The sequence below is a fragment of the Canis aureus genome, chromosome 16, assembly GCF_053574225.1.
Source record: "Canis aureus isolate CA01 chromosome 16, VMU_Caureus_v.1.0, whole genome shotgun sequence".
Taxonomy (NCBI): Eukaryota; Metazoa; Chordata; class Mammalia; order Carnivora; family Canidae; genus Canis; species Canis aureus.
Window position 1 is genome coordinate 31764120 of NC_135626.1, and position 19802 is coordinate 31783921.

A 19802-nucleotide genomic window follows, 5' to 3' on the forward strand; every position below is an offset into this window, starting at 1 on the left:
TGATCCAGCATTAGGCTCCCTGCAGAGAGCCTGCTTCTCCCTCTCCCTGTGTCTGCCTTTGTGTGTCTCTCTTGAATAAAGAAATTAATTTTAAAAAAAAAGAAATGTTAACATTTCTCCAAATAAATGACTAAAGTAGACAGCATCAATAGGAATATGGAATAGTTGAATATTTTCAACTGATTTAACCTATCTGATCTTTATAGAACACAGTAGCTAATGACTGCAGAATTCCAGTGTTCCTAGAACATTCAATAAGATACGACCATATCAAGCTTTGGCTTGAACCAAGTTTCAGAAAAGGCAGTGTAAATGAGCTAATATTCTGGGAATAGATTAGTCTTTTTATGCCCCTGTTTTTTGTTTTTTGTTTTTGTAATATAAGGGTTCAGATATCACTAGGTGTATTAATAGGAGGCAGGGTAGTAGAAGGTTGTGTTGGGGAAAGAGAGGCTCATAGGAATGGAGTAATGGGGGTACTAGATGAAAATGAAATACCAGATGAGCTACTGTGTTAAGCAATGACCAAGGATTATTGGGGTTTGTAGCATGGTGAAACGTAAGATGTAGGCTGACTCACCTATACACTGTGGCATTAAAATCATGACTGAAAGGCATCTGGTCCTGGGACCACTGTCCCCTACATGATGCTGGATGATCTTATTTTCCTGGTCCTGAAGCTTTTGTAGCATTCTCTGATTTTTATCAGTATTTGTTGCCACTCTTGATTCACCTCTCAAATCAAACCTTTCGGATACCTGGATCTTAAAACTGTTGCCCATTTGTTTTAAAACTTGGTCTACATCTAAGACCTTTCTGAGTATATTAGATAAAAAGTTGCTTGTCTTCAGCATCATGTCCAACAGGAACCCAGTTCCGCTACATTAGCCCACATTCAAGTGAGAAATGGTTTTCTTTTTTTAAAATCCATATAATTACTGAGAATGGTGACTCCTTGGGTCATAACGTTTCATCATTACTTATTTCATATTGGGAGTGAGGAGTAGTATATGTCATTCAGTAATACAAAAATTACAAATACCTCCAATTCAAGATAGTGTCCTGAGCATACAAGCTTAATCTTTCTATTCTTCTTAGGAAGAAAATGTCAAAATTGAAATGTCAGAAAAAAAGATATGTGGGAAAGAATAATTTTATAACAGTGCCATAGCGGGGAAGGGAAAAGCAGACAGGAAAATTGGAAAGGTAACCGAAAAATAGAGAGAGGCTTTGATCTGATTATAATAATAATGATGATAATACTGTATTTTAACAATGAGAGGAGCCAGCACTTGTAGAGCACACACTATATGCCAAGTACTGTTATATATTGACCAAGATTAAATTAATAACAGCTTTTTGAGGTAGGTAAATTTCCCTCATTTTAAAGTTGAGGAAGCAAAGGCACAGAGAGGTTAAACGACTTTAAAAACAGTAATAATAAAGATCGAGAAGAAGGTTACAGTTCAGCTATGCTTGATTTTTCCTTTCCTTGTCACTCACATTTAATCTTTCAGGAAGCCCAATTTGTTCTACTCTAGAATATCTATGTCTAAACTCACTCTATTTCTTGCCCTCTGCAATGCCACTCTTCCTGACTTTTATTGCTTGAATAAGCTAATGGAAGAGCATCCTACCTCATCTCCCTGCTTTATTCTTATTCCCTGAAAATCCAATCTCCATAAAACAGCCAGAGATATATTTTTAGGACATAATTCAGCGTATAATGTACCCCCCTCCCCTTAAAAATCCGTTGATAGATTCCTCTTGCACTTAGAATGAAATCAGCTCATTACCATGCCCTAATCTATTTGACCTCTGTAGAATTTTCTCATTTTATCTAATGCCATCTTTCCTCCTTTTCCTTACCCTTCTATTTATAAACCTCATATTACTTTCAAGAACATGCCGTGTGTGTGTGTGTGTGTGTGTGTGTGTGCACGTGCGCACACACGTGCACGCATGCAGGAGCGTGACTTTGTAGGGACTTTGCATCTGCTGATCCTCTGTCTGGAAAGGCCCTCTGGTCAACTATTCACAACCTTAATTCCATTTTCAGGTCTTAACCTAAAAGTTATCTCCTTACCTGACAGCCCTATCTAAGTATGTCCTCTCAAGAGCTTTGCCACTATCTCTAATTGCTCACATAATTAATCAAAATCTGTTAATATTTTGTTTACTTGTTTCTCATCTGTCTTCCCTACTACAATTTAATCTCCCAGAGACAAGGACTTTATCTCATTCTCTCTCTCCCCAACCCTTAGCACAGTGTTAATTCTTGGTGAATACACACAATAAATATTTATCAAATGGAAAAATACTTTGGGAAATGGAGGGAACTGTCCTTCCCAGAAGAATCTTGGAGACATTAACACAGTGAAAGGGGGCATCTCCCATACTGTGGTGGGGAGCTTTGTAATTAGAAGTAATTTGGGTAAAGTAGCATTCATTAAAATGCTCTATAAAGCAATTCAGTACTGGGAAGAGAAGAATTAACTCTTATAAGAAGGCCGATGAGATTAGTACAGAAGAAGGATCAGAGTGGCTTTAATTAGAGGAGCAGAAATTTTTGTTGTATACTAGATGTGAATTTTCTGAAGGAAATTTATCTTTTTGGCAAGATGCTTGATTTTAGAAAGTCTCAGAGAAACTGGTCACTGTGCTGTGTGACAGTTCTATCCTATGGTCCTTAGGAATGAGTTCACTCATTCCTGCACACTCGCATGTGTGCTTGTGTGTGTGTGAGAGAGAGAGAGAGAGAGAGAGAGAGAGATCCATGTAAGTGCATAAGCACCTAGCAATGAGACTGCAAGAAAGCACATTCACTATGCTCCAGTACAATGGATGTGCCTCTCTATGTGGAATGTCAGAACCGGGTGAGGGTACACATCAGTGGGATTCATGATATTGAAGGGACTGTTCAGGCCTTGGAGCTTTCAAGAATTAAAAAGAGATTAGGTGAGGAGTAAAAAAGAAAAAAAAGGTAGAAAGCAAAAAGAAGGAGGGACTTAGAAGAATTGAAGTAGAATGGAGAATATTTGGAAATGAGTGTGTCCTCATAAGATGCCCCTGTAATCCAGAGGGGTTTGATTTCCAAGAGGTACTTTCTTTTACCAGATCTTAGGTAATGAGCCTCATGCTGTCCAAGGCAGAGGAGGCAAACTAGTCATAGTTCCTGGTTCCTTCTTGCCCCAATTCCTGCACACCTTCTACTTTGGAATACATATCAAGGTCTCCAATGATGAGCTAATTAAGCTTTTACAGGCATTCAGGGAGCATTCAAACTAGAGAAATGCAGCCCAGCCAGTGGCCAGAATAGTTAGGAATTAGCCCCTGAGCATTGGCAGAACCGTCATCATGGACAACTGTATGCAGATAATGCCCAGTTTTAAAAACAGATTATCTACTTCTCACTCTCATCCACTTTCTTCTTCCTAAAGGAATTAGCGACACATGTGATGCATATAAGAAGGAGACAAAACACTTTTTATAATTCAAGGACCCCGTGCTGAATGACCAAATGAATGATGCTCTTCCCTTCTCTAAGTGCACAGAATGTAGAGTCTGTCCCTGGACTAAGGCAATGAGAATTTCCTAAATAAATACCTCTCTGGTATGTATGTATGTACGTATGTATGTATGTATTTATTTATTTATTTTTTCATGGAGTTTAAAGACCAAACAAAAACAAAATAAAGCAAATACCAAAATATATGCCAGAACTCCACAAAAGACAGAGTTACCTCTGGTGGAAAGTTAAATACATGAAAGCATTTTATCCCCAGAACAGATTGTCCCTAAGCTGACAACACAGGCAAACCCAGTGTTGCCTAAGTACTCTCCACCAATGCAGCTGAAAGGAGAGCTGCTTGCCTGGATATGTGTGGGTCACTTAGAAAGACTTACAATTAGCACTCCTATTTAAGAAGCCTGTTGCAGAAACCAGCTTCACAACTATCAAGACAACACAGACCTATAATAATCAATCTGGAACTTCATGTATAAATATGATCAGAGACATTCAGGACCCCATGTAATTTAGAAAAAAACAACAACATGAAAGAGTAGAGCTAACATGAGCAAACAGAATAAGAACAAATAAATATTTAAAAATCACATCTCTTAAAATTTCCTTTAAAAGCAAATATCTTAATTACAAATCATCATTATTTTTAGTGGCCATGGTGATTAATTCAGGAATAGACAGAGGATTCCGGCCAGGCACAAACCTCCTTGAGACTTTGCCTGGAATTATTGGAGGAAAAAAACAAGAGGGGGAGTCACTTTTGAGTTCATGAGTTCTAAGGACATATAAGCCTTAAAAGTCCGAGGAACATATTTTCTGGGATTTGAAAAAATAAGAAATCTTGCCTAATTGTGAGGACAAAGAGGAAGAAAATCAAGCCTAGCAATGAAGAGAGAATGGGAAAAAATTTTTTAAATTTCTTTTTATTGGAGTTCAATTTGTCAACATATAGCATAACACCCAGCACTCATCCCATCAAGTGCCCCCCTCAGTGCCCGTCACCCAGTCACCCCAACTCCAACCCACCTCCCTTTCCACCACCCCCTGTTTGTTTCCCAGAGTTAGGAGTCTCTCATGTTCTGTCTCCCTTTCTGGTATTTCCCACTCATTTTCTTTCCTTTCCCCTTTGTTCCTTTTCACTATTTTTTATATTCCCCAAATGAATGAGACCATGTAATGTTTGTCCTTCTCCGATTGACTTGCTTCACTCAGCATAATACCCTCCAGTTCCATCCATGTCAAAGCAAATGGTGGGTATTTGTCGTTTCTAATGGCTGAGTAATATTCCATTGTATACATAAACCACATCTTCTTTATCCATTCATCTTTCGATGGACACCGAGTCTCCTTCCACAGTTTGGCTATCGTGGCCATTGCTGCTATAAACATCGGGGTGCAGGTGTCCCGGCGTTTCACTGCATCTGTATCTTTGGGTAAATCCCCAGCAGTGCAATTGCTGGGTCGTAGGGCAGCTCTATTTTTAACTCTTTGAGGAACCTCCACACGGTTTTCCAGAGTGGCTGCACCAGTTCACATTCCCACCAATAGTGCAGGAGGGTTCCTCTTTCTCGAGAGTGGTAAAAATCTTGATGACATGGTTTGGAGTGACACGGTTTGGACTGCTGAATGTAATTGTTCTGTAATTGTTTCGGGGGGTAGTAGTAGAGGCAACAATAGGGATTGAACTTTTTTTTAAAGATTTTATTTAGTTGAGTTAGAGAAAGAGGGCATGAGGAGGGGGAGGGGCAGAGGGAGAAGCAAGCTCCCCACCGATCAGGGAGCCCATCGCAGAGCTTGATCCCAGGGATGACCTTGATAACATGACCTGAGCCAAAGGCAGGTGATTAACAAAATGAGCTATCTAGGTGCTCCAGGATTTAATTAGTTTTAATCAGGTTTCCATTATTTGTTACAAAAATAGACTTTCCTGCTCAAATATCCACTTATTGTAGAGGTTGTTTCCCACCACCCTTGAACAACCTTCCATATTTCCATTACTCTCTCTGTCCCTCAATCTATCTCCTTTGTAGAGCTTGTCTTCAGTATTACTGTTATTGACTGTGCATTGCATTAGAATGTGAGCCCTCTAACAGAGGTGATCACATCTGGTTTGTCTCGCTGTACTGGAGGTGCCTAGAGCAGTACTAAGTTCATGCAGGGAGTCTGATGAATACTTGTCAAATAAACTCTTTGATCTACACAACTGTCTTAATGTATAGGAATTACAGAACAAGTTCTACAAGACAGAAAGCTGAGATTTTAGAAAGGTTTCATAATGTGTCCAAGGTTACACATTAGCACACTGTAATTCAGAATTAGAATCTGAGTTTTTGGATGCCAAGTACAACATACTTCTACTATTCCACACCTGTGCAAAATAGACACAATAGATTTCTGAGTCGGGATAACACTATGAATTGAAAAAATTAAAAATGAGTTTATTGAATGAAAGCATTTCTTATGCTCAAAAAGTCTTCACACAATTTTGCTTTAGATTTAATTACATTTTAGCAGAAGATAAGAATTATTTCTTGGTGAGCGATAACCCTCTTCAGCCCTTTTCAGAACCATCTTGTACCACATGTGTGACCTACCATGGTAATGCCCTTACTTCTGCAGTGCTCACCAGTGCCCCCAAAATCAAAAAGAAAGATTAATTTAAATTGCTTTTATTAATGATAGATGAGTGCAGAATAACTTTATGTAGCTTTTAAATCAGTACTAAAATTTGAAAATGAGATGTGAAAGGAAAATAGGAGAAAACAGAAAATAAACTGATAATGACAAAGGTAAGCTTGATTGCATTATTTTTGAGCCAGGGGCACCATGCCCCATTTTTAGGAGGCCCAGAAACTAATACTGGTCCTTCTGAATTACATCTTTTTTAGACAAATAAATAACAAAAATAGATTTTATATATTGAAAATTCAGGATTCTTTTCTGATTTTTCTTTAAACTCTGTCAGAATTTTAAATTTTAAGTTACTTCTACCTCAAGTATTAACTACCTCCATTTTTTGTTGGCAAAATAAAAGAAAAGATGCATATCTTAATCCAAATTTTGCTAGCTTATTATTTCTATAAAATATAACATTTATGAAGCACACAGTACAGCACATGCCACTTAAAAAAGGTTTGAAAGCCATTAATCTGATCCCATTTCCTCCATTTAAGGATGAGAACAGTGAGTCTACAGAAGCTGTGTGACTTGTCTAAGTCACATACGTGGTTTGTGAAGAGGTAGATCTTCACCTGGGCTCTACAGCATCTTATCTAGTTGTTTTCTTACTCAGTCAGGATATATTCCTAATCTCTTATTTTTGAGGTTGAAAGAAAAAGATTTGAGTTATGCACAGTTGGTAAGGTTCAGAGAATTGAATGCCCACTCATGTTCTTAAGTATATCTCTTATTATTGAATAGTAAAGTCAGCATTTGAACTTTGCTCACAAAATAAAGCATCAAGTAGGTACACACCTGAGGGCCAAGGGCCTTGCTAACCTCCAACACTAGAGTCACTTTGTATTTATATGTTTTTTTTTAATTTTTTTAAGATTTACTTATTTGTTTTAGAGAGAGAGTGCAAGCATGGGGTTGGAGGTGTGGCAGGAGAGAGTCTTAAGCAAACTCCATGTGGAGCCCAACACAGGGCTCAGTCTCACAACCCTGAGATCATGACTTGAGCCAAAACCAAGAGTGGGATGTTTAACTGACTGTACCACCTTGGGGTGTCAAGTCACCTTGTCTTTAAGCTTAAAGTAGAAGTTGTTTGAACTTGAATTATCACCTGCAGTAGAACCTCAGCATTTCAAATCTAGGGACAAACGGAGAGCTTCTCATCTTAATAACTTACATTCTGATTTTTTTGTTTGTTAGTTCTGCTAAATTCTTGTTCTCTTTCAAGTCTCTCCTCTTACAGATCTTCTGTTTTCTGTCTGAGTATTAACCTCATCCCTAATCTATACTCTAAGAGTAAAGTGACATAGGTTCCTGCATATTGCAGGACTTCTCTCTCTCTTTATACTCAACTCTTCCTCAATCCTCCAAATCATTTGTGAAACATAAATCACCATAAATCATTAATTCAATTCCCTGAACATTGTGCTATTGGCCCAACAGAAAATTTATATTATTTTCCTAGCAGACAGAGCGACCATAGTCAGTTTTAAATAAGAGTTGTTTTTCTATTCCCTATGTTAACAAAGTGATTCTTTAAGAGTTCATTGTCTCTGCTTGCTTTTTTTCCCCACTTTCCTGTATTGCCACCTCTGTACTGGAAAGTGCTTTCATCCCATGGACCATTTATTTTGCAATATGGATCAGGGTTTTAATTTGAGAGGGTAAAGCCAGATAAGTAGGGGTAGATTTGAGTGGTGGTAGAGGCTGTTTAATTTAAAGATTTGGGCTCTTCTATGATCCTGAGTTCCTAATAAATAAGTTTATTATATATTTTTATATACATTTTATTTACAATATATTATTTCTAAATGGCAACTTCCCAACCATAGCAATTTATCTATTTTATCAAGAATGACTCCAAGACATGTTCAAGCATGTTCATGGTCAGGTTAATAAAAACATGAAATTGAATTTTTCCTTGGAATTGAATCTTCTCTGGAAACTAAATTTGCTTTTAAAGTTGTAAAGAGACTGGAGAAATTTTAAATTTTTTTAATGCTCTAATGATTTTCAAGATTTATCCCATTACAGGATACCAAATCTTCCTTAACTGTAACCCTTTAGCCATGTTGAATTCTGCTTCACGTTCAACTATATCATTGCTTTGTGACTTTAGGCAGCCCATTTAACCTATTATGATCACAGTTTCCTCATCTGTAAAATAAAAGATCTGGAGAAAATGACCTCTAAGTTCTGCTCTAGCTATAGAAAGTTTATGATTATAATGTATTCATAGATTTTCCCCCTTTTGAGAGAGTTTATGCTGTTACTTTTACTTTTAAGACTTTGTAGTTGAAAACCCATTGAAATATTTCACAATAGTGCTTTACAGCTTACAAAAATCTTCAAACACTATTTAATATTTGCAGCAATTGTAAAACAGAATAACACGTAAAGTTTGAAATAGAAAATTGGTACTGAAGCATTGGTTGATTTACAAGAACCATGTAACAAGCTAGTAAGGACCAAAGCTTCAACTCAATGCCTGGTCTGCTGATGCATCCAGTACCCCTTCTCAAACCTCATTTATTAACTCTCCAACCTATGTAAACTACCATAAACCACACAATGTGCTTCTAAAAGCACAGTGAGGGAAAGAAATAAACAAACGGATGTAGCGCACTGAGGTGAATACTATCATAGGCATTGCTGCAGATATGGGGATGCAGATAGGTTATCCTGGGATTGACAGAGCTGTTGAAGAGAGATGTTTAGTAGGGAATGAAGAGGCTAACATTAATAGGAAAGTTTATGCTAGGCCCAGAGATCAGCAGACACCAGAGAAGTTAGAGCTAATTCTTGGGAAGGCAGATGTTTTACTATGTCTGGAAGGCAAAGGCTACATGTGGCACAGTGGTATGACATAAATTCAGAGAGGTCTTCTGGGATATGATAAAAATCCACTTGTATCTTGCTAAGGAAGGATATAAACATCACTGAGTACACTGAAGTTTTTTTTTAGCAGAATGTTGACAGTGACAGATGTATATTTTAGAAAGGTCACTTCAGCAGTGGAGTAAATGAATGAAGAAATGTATTGGTTCAAACACTGGAGACAGACTTGTTAGAAATTATCACAACTTTTAGCAAGAAAATATGTCACACAAAAATCTGTACACGAATGCTTATATAAACTTTATTCATAATCTCCAAAGCGTAGAAGCAATCAAAATGTCCCTCAATGAGTTAATGGATAGGCAAGCTGAGATACCTTTATGCAATAGAACACTATTCAGAAATAAAAAGAAATGAGCTATTAAGCTACAAAATGACACGGAGGAATGTTGTATGTATATTGCTAAGTGAAAGAAGCCCATGTGGAGAGGGTCCATACTGAGTAATTCCATCTATATGCCCTCCTAGAGAAGATAAACTATAGAGACAGTGAAAGATGAGTAGTTGCCGGGGTTAAGGGAGAGGGAAGGATGAATAGGTGGAGCACAGGGGATTTTTTGGGCTGTAAAACTCTTCATTATGGTACTGTAATTGTGGATACATGGCCATATGCATTTGGCAAAACCCATAGAATGTACAACACAGTGAGACTTAATATAAACTATGGACTTTGTTTAATAATAATGTATCAATATTGGTTAGTTAATTGTAACAAATGTGCTACACTGATGCAAGATATTCATAATAGGAGAAACTGTGGGAAGTAGGAATATATGAGAGTTCTCTTTACTATCTGCTCAAAAAAATATGTGGGCCAAATATAGAGGAACAGCAATAAAACTAGGCAGATAGTACTTAATGTGAGAAGTATTTATAAGGAAGAATGAATTTCAGTGGAGAGAAAAAGAGGATTATTGGGATAGAGGGAGAATTCTCAAAATATTGTTTATACTCTCAGTTATAACTGTGCAAGAAAATAAATACAACAGCATGGACAAATAAGTAGTGAATGGAGGAGAGGCACAATAGAAATTTCTTTATTAGTTATCTTTTCCTGTGGTCATCTATCCTAATGAAATATAACAACTATTACTACTACTACTTAGAGTCTATTATAGGATATTATCTAGGTTGCAACTATCTTACACTGCTGTTTGATGAAGAAATTTTCATATGTATAGAGAAAGTGTTATCTTAGAGCAATGTCCCACATTACACTTTCTTTGGAATACCTGAGTTACATCTTAGAAATTCTGGGTTATAAGTCCTATCACAGACTTTTGAAATTAGTGTTCATTGTTGGGTGTAGGAATACATTTTAAGCCTATATCACAGATATTTCTTTTTTTAAAAATTGATTTATTTTATTTAATTTCTTAGAAAGCAGAGTGAGTGAGAGAGAACACCAGTTGAGGTGGGGGACAGAGGGAGAGAGAAAAGTAGGCTCCCCACAGAGCAAGGAGGCTGACACAGGACTCCATCCCAGGACCTTGGGATTATGACCTGAGCCGATGCTAAATGCTTAACCAAATGAACCACTCAGGTGCCCCTCAAAGATATTTCTTATGCACATTATGTTCATTATTCACTAAGAAAGTTTTAGGTGCTGTGTCTATAACTGTGAATAGTATGACACTATGATCCCACTCCTATGCTAAATATTATAGGAGGAAGATAAGTAATAAATATGCAGACAGACCTATGAGGTAATTTTAGACTATGAAAAGCACTGGTGAGGGCATATAAGGAGGTTATTTTGGATGAGATGGTTAGGAAAAGCCTTTCTTAGGAGGAGCCATTTAGTTGAACTGTCAAAGATAATAAGTAAATATCTACACGTAGGTGGAGGGAATACACAGAGGAAAAGGTGGGGGAGAGAGAACAGAAAGTAAAAAGGCCATTAGATAGGAAAATTCTTTCATAATCAAGAGACTGTAGGATGCCAAGGGTATCTAGAACATGACAAATGGTAAGAGAGGTAGACCAATCTGGTTATATCTATGGTTACACAACAAAGCACTCCAGAGCTAGTGGTGTAAAACAAACATTTTTTTTTTTTTTTTTTTTACCCTTATGGATTTTGTGGGTCAAGGTTTTGGTCAGGGAATAGCAAAGATAGCTTATTTCTGCTTTACTATTTACTATGCTTAAGGCCTCATCTTGGAATCACCTGGACACCTCTTTACACTCATTCTCGGTACCTGGACTGGGAAGACTTGGACTCTATTAGGACTGTTGACCAAAGCATATGCAAGTGTCCTCTCCATGTGGCTTGACTTTCCACAACTGGAGGCCTGTGTCTAAGGAGGATCCCAAAAGGGAATATCCAGAGAGTAAGCATTTCAAAAGATCTAAGCAGAAGTGTTATGACATTTGATGACCCAGCCTTTGAAACAGTGTAGCATCACTTTAGTGTTCTATTGATTGAAGAAGTCATTCAGAATCAAGGGGAAGGGATATAGATCCTGCCTCCCAATGAGAGAAGTATGAAATAACTTAAAACAACAGATATGTACTTAGGAGCTAGGTAATAAAGGGCCTTTTAGGTTACTATAAGGAGCTTGGTTTTAATATAATATCTAATCTAAACATTTGATATAATTAAAGATTAAGTTATTGATGTAATTAATCTGTAAATATAATCCTTAATCTTGCAAATGGCCATCTTTTAAAGAAAGGAAGTTCACATTATTTCCTAATGCTTTTTTTCAAACCACATACCATAATATATTTTTAAAACTTTATATTGTCTTATCACAGAAATGCAAAGCACAGAAAGGTCCTGAATATCATCTAGAATAGCTTCTTCATTTACCTGATGAGAAAAATATGATCAGAGAGGTGAATGAGTTGTCAAAGATTGCATGGCCAATTCAAAGATTCTAGGGTAGAAAAAGTGAGAAATGTGAGTTGGGATTGGTCAAGGGGAAGCACTTGGACATTATGCTGCAATACTATAATAATGCAATTGCCTTACTGTTTTCCCGGGTATAAAATGCTTTCATGTCTACTATTTGATTTTGTTCTCATTCCTCTATAAAGCAAGAATGGACATTAATGTCTCCAATTTATAGATGAGGCAATAAATATTTAGAGTTATCACAAAGCTGATTATATGGAAGAACCTAGGTTAAGCAGGTACATAACTGCTTTCCAGTTCAGGATTCTTTACTCAAATGGAGAGAAAGGAGATACCTTTATCAAAACAAAGAAAGTAGATATGAAGGCTATATCTATTCATGCCTACTGTGCTGATATCAACCAAGCAAGTTTCTAAGGATTCAAAAATTTCCAAACACCAGTATGCTTTGTATTTTAGATATAAAACATGGAGATAATTGGCTAATTTTTTCCTATCAGGCTTTCTGTCATCTTATTAATATTTTTCATGCCAGTATGCACTAAAAATTAGAATAATTGAGATCCCTGTGGGGGAAAGTTTATACTTTTTTTTTTTTTTTTTTTGCAGAGGGTTATTGCATGACCTTTTGTTTTGCTTCAGACACTGTATCTGCTTTGGTGAATAAATATCATCTGCTCTGCCCTGGATTCTCAGCAAATGCCATAAATGAGCAAGGCAAAGAAAAAAAAATGGCACATTCAATAAAAATGTTTATTGAAAATATCTCAGTGGTTACTGATTCCTTATCTGCCAACGTCTGGCTAATTCCCATGTTTTACCAATGTTCATTCTTTAGGCTTTTAAGCTACCTAATCTATTATCTTGATTATCTATGAGTTCCTTAATTGGAAAATCAAAATATTAAAGGATATGGTCAATTGTTTTGAGATAAACAAAAAGCTCATCGGTATCTCATTTTGCATACTTTTATAAATAAAATCATGAAAATCATATACATATTTTAGGGATGGATATTCTGACATGGATACATGGACTTAAGGACAACTTACTGAAGAATAAAGCATAAAGAAATAGCTTTGGTCGTCTAGGGGTTTGCTTTGTAGCTAGAGAGAAAAGTTAAACATTCAAGAAGTAGTTAAATAAAACTCTAGTGATTTTAAGAGCAACAATATATGCTACATTGAATAGGTTGAATAGGTACTATCTGAGTTTAGGAAAATTAAGCATATACAAGTTCCTTGAAAATAATTTGGATATAAGCAATTTGGATAGAGCCAAATAGCTATATTCTTTTTTTTAAAGATTTTATTTATTTATTCATGAGAGACACAGAGAGATAGAGAGAGAAAGAGGCAGAGACACAGGCAGAGGGAGAAGCAGGTTCCATGCAGGGAGCTGGTCATGGGACTCCAGGATCATGCCCCGGGCTGAAGGCAGCGCTAAACTGCTGAATCACCCGGGTTGCCCTATATTCTTTTTGTAAATTCCAGTTAACATACAATATTATGTTTTATGTGGACAATATAGTGATTCAACAATTCCATATAGCATGCAATGCTCATCACAAGTGTCCTCCTTAATGATCACCTATTTCATTCATCCCCCTTTCCTCCTTTTTAGTAACCATCAGTTTGCTCTCTATATTCAAGAGTCTGTTCCTTTGTTTCTTTCTCTCTCTCTCTCTCAAAAATTTATTACTCTGAATAAGAAAAACCTGAACATAAAGTACAATTTAAGACGGTAGCTACACTTGTGGTGAGTATAGCATAACATATAGACTTGTGGAATCAGTATGTTGCATACCTGAAACTACTGTAATATTGTTCACTATATTTCAATAAAAATAAAGTACAGATTATGATAAGCCTTGAAGGATGAGCAAATCTCACTTGTGGAGAGCATTTATGTACTTTTTTTTGAGATTTTATTTATTTGAGAGAGAGAGAGCATGCGATCAGGGGGAGGAGCAAGAGGGAGAAGGACAAGCAGACTCTGCACTGAGCGTGGGGCCAGACAACTCAGGGATCAATCACATGACCCTGAGATCATGACCTAAGCTGAAATCAAAAGTCAGATGCTTAACTGACTGAGCCACCCAGCCCCTGTAGAGAGCATTTAAAAGACAGTTTACATAACTCTTTGGCTCAAGTTTTTTACTAGGGGGTGGTGGACAACAAGGTCAAGTAGGACTTTCTGGGGAAGAACATTTTAAGTGGATGTTAATAGTTTAAACTTCATCCAAAATGTAAGAGTTGAAATTTTTTGTCAAGAGATCAGTGTCCTGACAGCAAAATTACCCCCTTTTTTCACTAAGTGTAATAGAGAACACTTTGCAGCTCTTTGCATCAATTGAAGGCATCTGTTTCTCTATCTTTGAATCTGGGCTTGGCTGTATGTCTTGCTTTGGTCAGTGGAGCATTAGCAAATATGATGTAAGCAGAGGCTTAAATAGTTCTTGCAAATGTAGCCTTGTGCTCCATTGCTTCTGAGAGTTCTTAGGCTACCATATGAACAAGCCTAAAATAGCCTATGAGATGAGAGGTTTGTCATTCTAGATACTCCAGCAAACCTATCTAAAGGTCCAGGCATGGGAGTAAGGCCACACCACAATATCTATTCCCAGGTAAGCAGACATGAGCAGGCTGCTTAAGACCATAAGAGCCACTTAGTTGATCCACAGGATTGTGAGCCAATAAATGATTATGTCAAGTACCTAAATCTTGAGGTGGTATGTTACATAACAAAAGCTAACATTCACAAATAATCAGAAATGGTAAACATATTAAAAGTTACCTAGCTACTGGCAGAGTATAAAGAACTGTCTCCACAGGATTATTGACCAGACCCCTCCATTGCATTTTAAAACCAGGCAAAATATCAATCTTCTGTACTCTTCTTGCACATATTATGCTAAGTTGTTATTTCCTTTCATTGGTATTAACTAAACTATAAACTCTGAGGGGCAGAGATCATTTATGTCTTGATTCCTGTTGTACACTACTATTTTTCACAATGCCTGGTATAGAGCAGATATTTAATGAATGACTGTTGGATGAAATGACTAAATAATGACCACCATCTAAGAAGAGAGCAAAAGATATACATGGCTTCTGAAGATATCTTAAAATTAGCCCAGAACTCTATTTCTAGAGACAGTTTCCCCAAGACCATCAAGGAGGACCTGCAAAATAATCTTTTTTACACCTACCATTGTCTTTTTAGCTGTAATCTTGAGTTCTCAACGGAGATAAACCCATTGTTCTATTTTGATTAATACTTAGACTTTCTTTGGTAACTCTCCTTCAGGTTTGATCCATCAGGGTACTAATCATTTCCAGTGACCTCATGGGTAGAAATTGGATATTACTTTTTGTGTTATACAAAATGAATATCGGTATTTTTACTTAACTATTTCCTGAATTTATGCCTTTGTTCTATAAACAAACAGTTTCTGTTATTTTCAAAACACTGTATGAATGGCAACATGTTGAGCTTAATTTCTTATCAATTATAGTTAACATCTTTTCAACACAAATAAGGAAACGTCTCATTCCACTTGAGAGCAACATAATACCAAAAAGAAGTCTATCTGATTAATTTTTTTTTTGAAATCTAATTTCTACTACTTTGACTCTTTCAATGATGAATTCATTTTTAGTTCTCAATTATGTATCCTCCCTGAGGAAAAGTCAGTAAATAGACATAAAACTATGTTTCTACTTGAAGAACTTGAAGAAAATGTGTGTTAAAATTATGAACAAAGGCCTGAAAAACATTGAAGTAGCTTCTTTGCCTTACGTCTCTCCTCTGCCCTGACACCCCAAACTATTGCTAAAGAAGGGCTTGTACCTTATATGACTTGAATCTAAGGTTATTCCCACATTTTTAAAAGTTTAATCAATTTTTAGTCTGTCAAAGATAAGACACAAAATCAGAAAATACATTCCTTAGTTCAGTAGCCTGAAATGTCATTTGTTCTCTGTGATTTCATTTTTCTTTTTTTTTATTTCATTTTTCTTATTACTTTGAACTAATTTTAACTGTGTCCCAGATGTAATTGCCCTGCTTTGGCTCCACCAGATGAAGCTGAACTTCAGCAGTTTTCCAAAAACAGCTCTACATCATCATCTTTTCTGTTCAGAGACAAACCATTCCCTGAAGACAACATGGTGTCTCATTCTCATTTGTATGCACAGCTTCTCTGAGGAAGCAGCAGTATAGGATCCCATCCAAATGTCTCATTATTATTATTTTTTAATAGCTATCGTACATTTGATTTACAGCTACTTCGGCAAACTGTTGTAGTCATTATCGTTTTAAGTTAAGGCACTTACATCCTTTTGCTTTCCACATGCCTTATATTATTGTAACTTTTAAGAGACTCTGGTGATATATCATTGACAAAATCAGAACTGCATTAAATATTTCAGTCCATAATTATTCCAAATTGGATATAAAAGATGTTATGTCTCAATGCTGCCAAGGTACTCAGAGTATACTGATAAAATTCTTATGAATTGATTTAAATGAAAGTTAGCCAACTGTTATTCTAACAAATTTAATGCCAAATGTACATTGTCTAAAATAATTTTGTCCTAACACTAGGAATAAAAAGTACTGCCTAAAACTTTAAATATTTGAATGCTCGCCTACAAAAACATTGATCTAAGATTTAGAGAAATTTCTGTATTCACAAGAGAAATGGCTTCATTAATTAGATGGCACACATGTTTACATTTCATTAACTGAAAGGGTCAAAGTTAAACAACCAGCAAACCCAGAGATGAATTAATTCACATACAAAATGATCGATGGGTAAATCTTAGAAAAGTCTGATTGACTATTTTTAATTATCTCACCTTAGCCACTCAATTAATAAGCAAAATCACAACCCACTGAATAGATGAATTGGTTCAGATAGCTAAGTCTTCCATCATGTGTTCAGACAAAAGAACATTCTATTCCTGAATAAGTTCTGGGAATCTATTGCACAGGGTAGTGGCTATACTTGACAATGCTGTACTGTGTACTTTAAAGTTATGGTAAGAGTAGAACCTTAATTTTCTCACCATGAGAAATAACAACCAAATGGTAATTATGTGAGATCATGGATATATTAGCTAACCTTATGTGTGGTAAACATTTTGCAACTTATGCATATATTAAATTATCACATTGTGTACCTTAAACTTACACAATGCTGTATGTCAATCATATCTCAATAAAACTGGAAAAAGAAAGCATCCATTCCATTCAATCTGTGTGCATCTGAACTTAAATATTTCTAGAAGTTGCATTGGTAAATACTAAAATTTAGTATTTTAATCTCACTAATTTAAATTTTTTTTTAATTTAAAAATTTTGATCGAGATATAATTGACATATAACATTACTTCAGGTGTAAAACATAATGATTCAATATTTGTATATTGCAAAATGTTCACCACAATGAGTCTAGTTAAAATCCATCACCACATATAGTTACAGTTTGGTTTTGTTGTGATGAGAACTTTTAAGATCTACTCTTCACATTAATTTGAAAACATTTTATCAAGTTCTTTCTGTGTTATTACATTTTTATAGTGAATATTAAATGGGGAACTGGACAGAAAGTGCTCTTGTTTTGGAAGCTGACTATAGAATTCTTTTATGGACTAGAACCATTTAGGCAAACATGTTAGTGGGACTATTTGGTTATAATGATGGAGTACCCTGGAATAGCCATAATGGGTTTGACATTTGGCAAGTTGGTATGGAGATTTTCATAAAAAATATACACTAATTGGAAGGATGAGAGAAGCCAGAGAAAAATGGAGTACAAGGAGAACCTGGTGGCACAGGAGTTCATAGAAGGCCAGCAGAATTTAGAAGAAAAATCTGCAAATGATACTTGGCTGAGGACTTTTTTTCCAAGAACAAAATGTTACATGATCCCACATTTCGTTATCTCTTAGACTGTGCTGCAGTAGAATCACACCTTCTCTACTCTGGTGCTGTTTACCTCACATTTTATTTAAAAGTGGTAAAATAAATGCCTCATGAGCATCATTGAGCATCATTGTTGAGAGTGGGGGTGGGGGTGGGGATAAAGGAAGACAATCTGGAAACCAGCTGTCTTCTCAGAAGAGACAGGAAAAAGGAACATCTATGAATGTATCTTTTAAAAAATTGTTTTCTTAAATTTGAAAAAAAAATCTTAAACTTTTAGAAATGTAAATACAGTATAGGGAGACTTTATTTTATATATATAGGGAACAGTTTGAGCATAAGTTGCTACATTACCTCATAACTCTGGAAGTTTAAGTGCATATATCCTATAATCAAGGGCGTTCCCCATATCACCCCAATACAAACAAAATCAGGAGATTGACATTGATGCGCTGTCACTAAATCATCCTTAGGCCTCATTCAAGCTTTGCCAATTTACCAGTGTCCTTTAGAGCACGAAGATCCAGTTCATCACCACATTTTGCACTTAGTTGCCATGTTCCTTTATTTTCTTCAAACTGGGACAGTTTCTCAGTCTAATCTTGACTTATATCACTTTGCTTCTATCAATTATTGAAGTGTAGAGGATATCTTGTAGAATGTCACATTGTTTGGTTGGTTTGATGTCGCTTCATGGGTATATTCAGTTTATACATCTTTGGCAGGAAGATCACTAAAGTGATGCTGTGTTCTTTCATTTCTTTGATCCTATCATGTGTCACACAATTTAACTTTGTCCTGTTTTTGGTAATATTAACTTTGATTATTGGTCTAAATTCAAGTCTACCCATCTAATCTACTACAAAGCTACTCATTTTTCCTTTGAAGTTAATAAGTATGTTGTAGGAGATACATTGAGACCATGGAAACTTCCTGTTTCTCACCAAAATTTTAATACATAAATTTTTTTTATGTTTGTGTTGGATCATGAATTCCTGTTTCCTCAATGGATTTCAAAATACCCTCGGTTTCATATGTTGGCTAGTTGAATTTAAATTAAAAAATACTTTATTTTTGTCTATTTGGAACCCTTCATTTGGATTCTTTAGGCACATCCTCAAAAGTATTTAAGAACTGGAGTTTCTGACACAATAAGATATTTCAGGGTTATCTTATATATATATATATTTTTTATCCCAGACCTGGAACCAGCCACTTCTATTAGGAGCCCTGTTTCCTTTTAAGTAAATCATGACATTTAGAAAACAATATCTAGTGTTAGATGTGCTTATTGATATTGGAATATCACTATGCCCAGGCTCTATCAGTGTACAAAACCAGTGTCTATATGTATATACATATACAGTCACATACCTATCTATCCATCCATCAGTCTCTCTCCACACATATGAATTCACATTGATACGTCCAGTTTAAATCCAACACCACATTTCTAGTGGTGCTTTCTAATTTTTTCCCTTTCTATATTTGTAATTTTCTTCAACAGTGATCAAGTTGGCTTTCATTATCCTTAATTTATTTACTTATTTTCTCAGTGTTCCAGTATATCATCAATCTATTGCTATTCTGGGTCCCTACTCCCACCCCCAATGTGAACACCTCTTCACCACACTTGAGCTCTGGCCCTCTAGTCTGAGCTACTGTGGCTCCATTTCCCCTTCACATTTGCTCTTACCTAATGGCTTTAAGACTTAATTGTTCAGGTAGAAAAAGGAAGGGAAAGAAGAAGGAAATGATGATGAGAAGTTAACTGAAGTTAACTGAATAGTAAGAAGTTAACAGCATGAGAGAAGGTCAGGTAAACAGAAACTTTTTGGAAATTTCTCACAAGATATGAGGTAGGAGGAAATTTTAAAAATAGTAGTTAAATATAATAGTTAAATATAGTTGTCA

General features: G+C 36.0%; 1 long non-coding RNA gene across 1 annotated transcript in view; it reads left to right on the forward strand.

Annotated features, from left to right (window-relative positions):
* The window catches only part of LOC144285310 (uncharacterized), a 118724-nt gene extending 106031 nt beyond the window's left edge, over positions 1-12693 (forward strand). Inside the window, exon 6 of the long non-coding RNA XR_013353618.1 lies at positions 12567-12693. This is a non-coding gene — a long non-coding RNA (uncharacterized LOC144285310). The remainder of the gene's footprint in view (positions 1-12566) is intronic.
* Positions 12694-19802: the final 7109 nt, after the last annotated feature.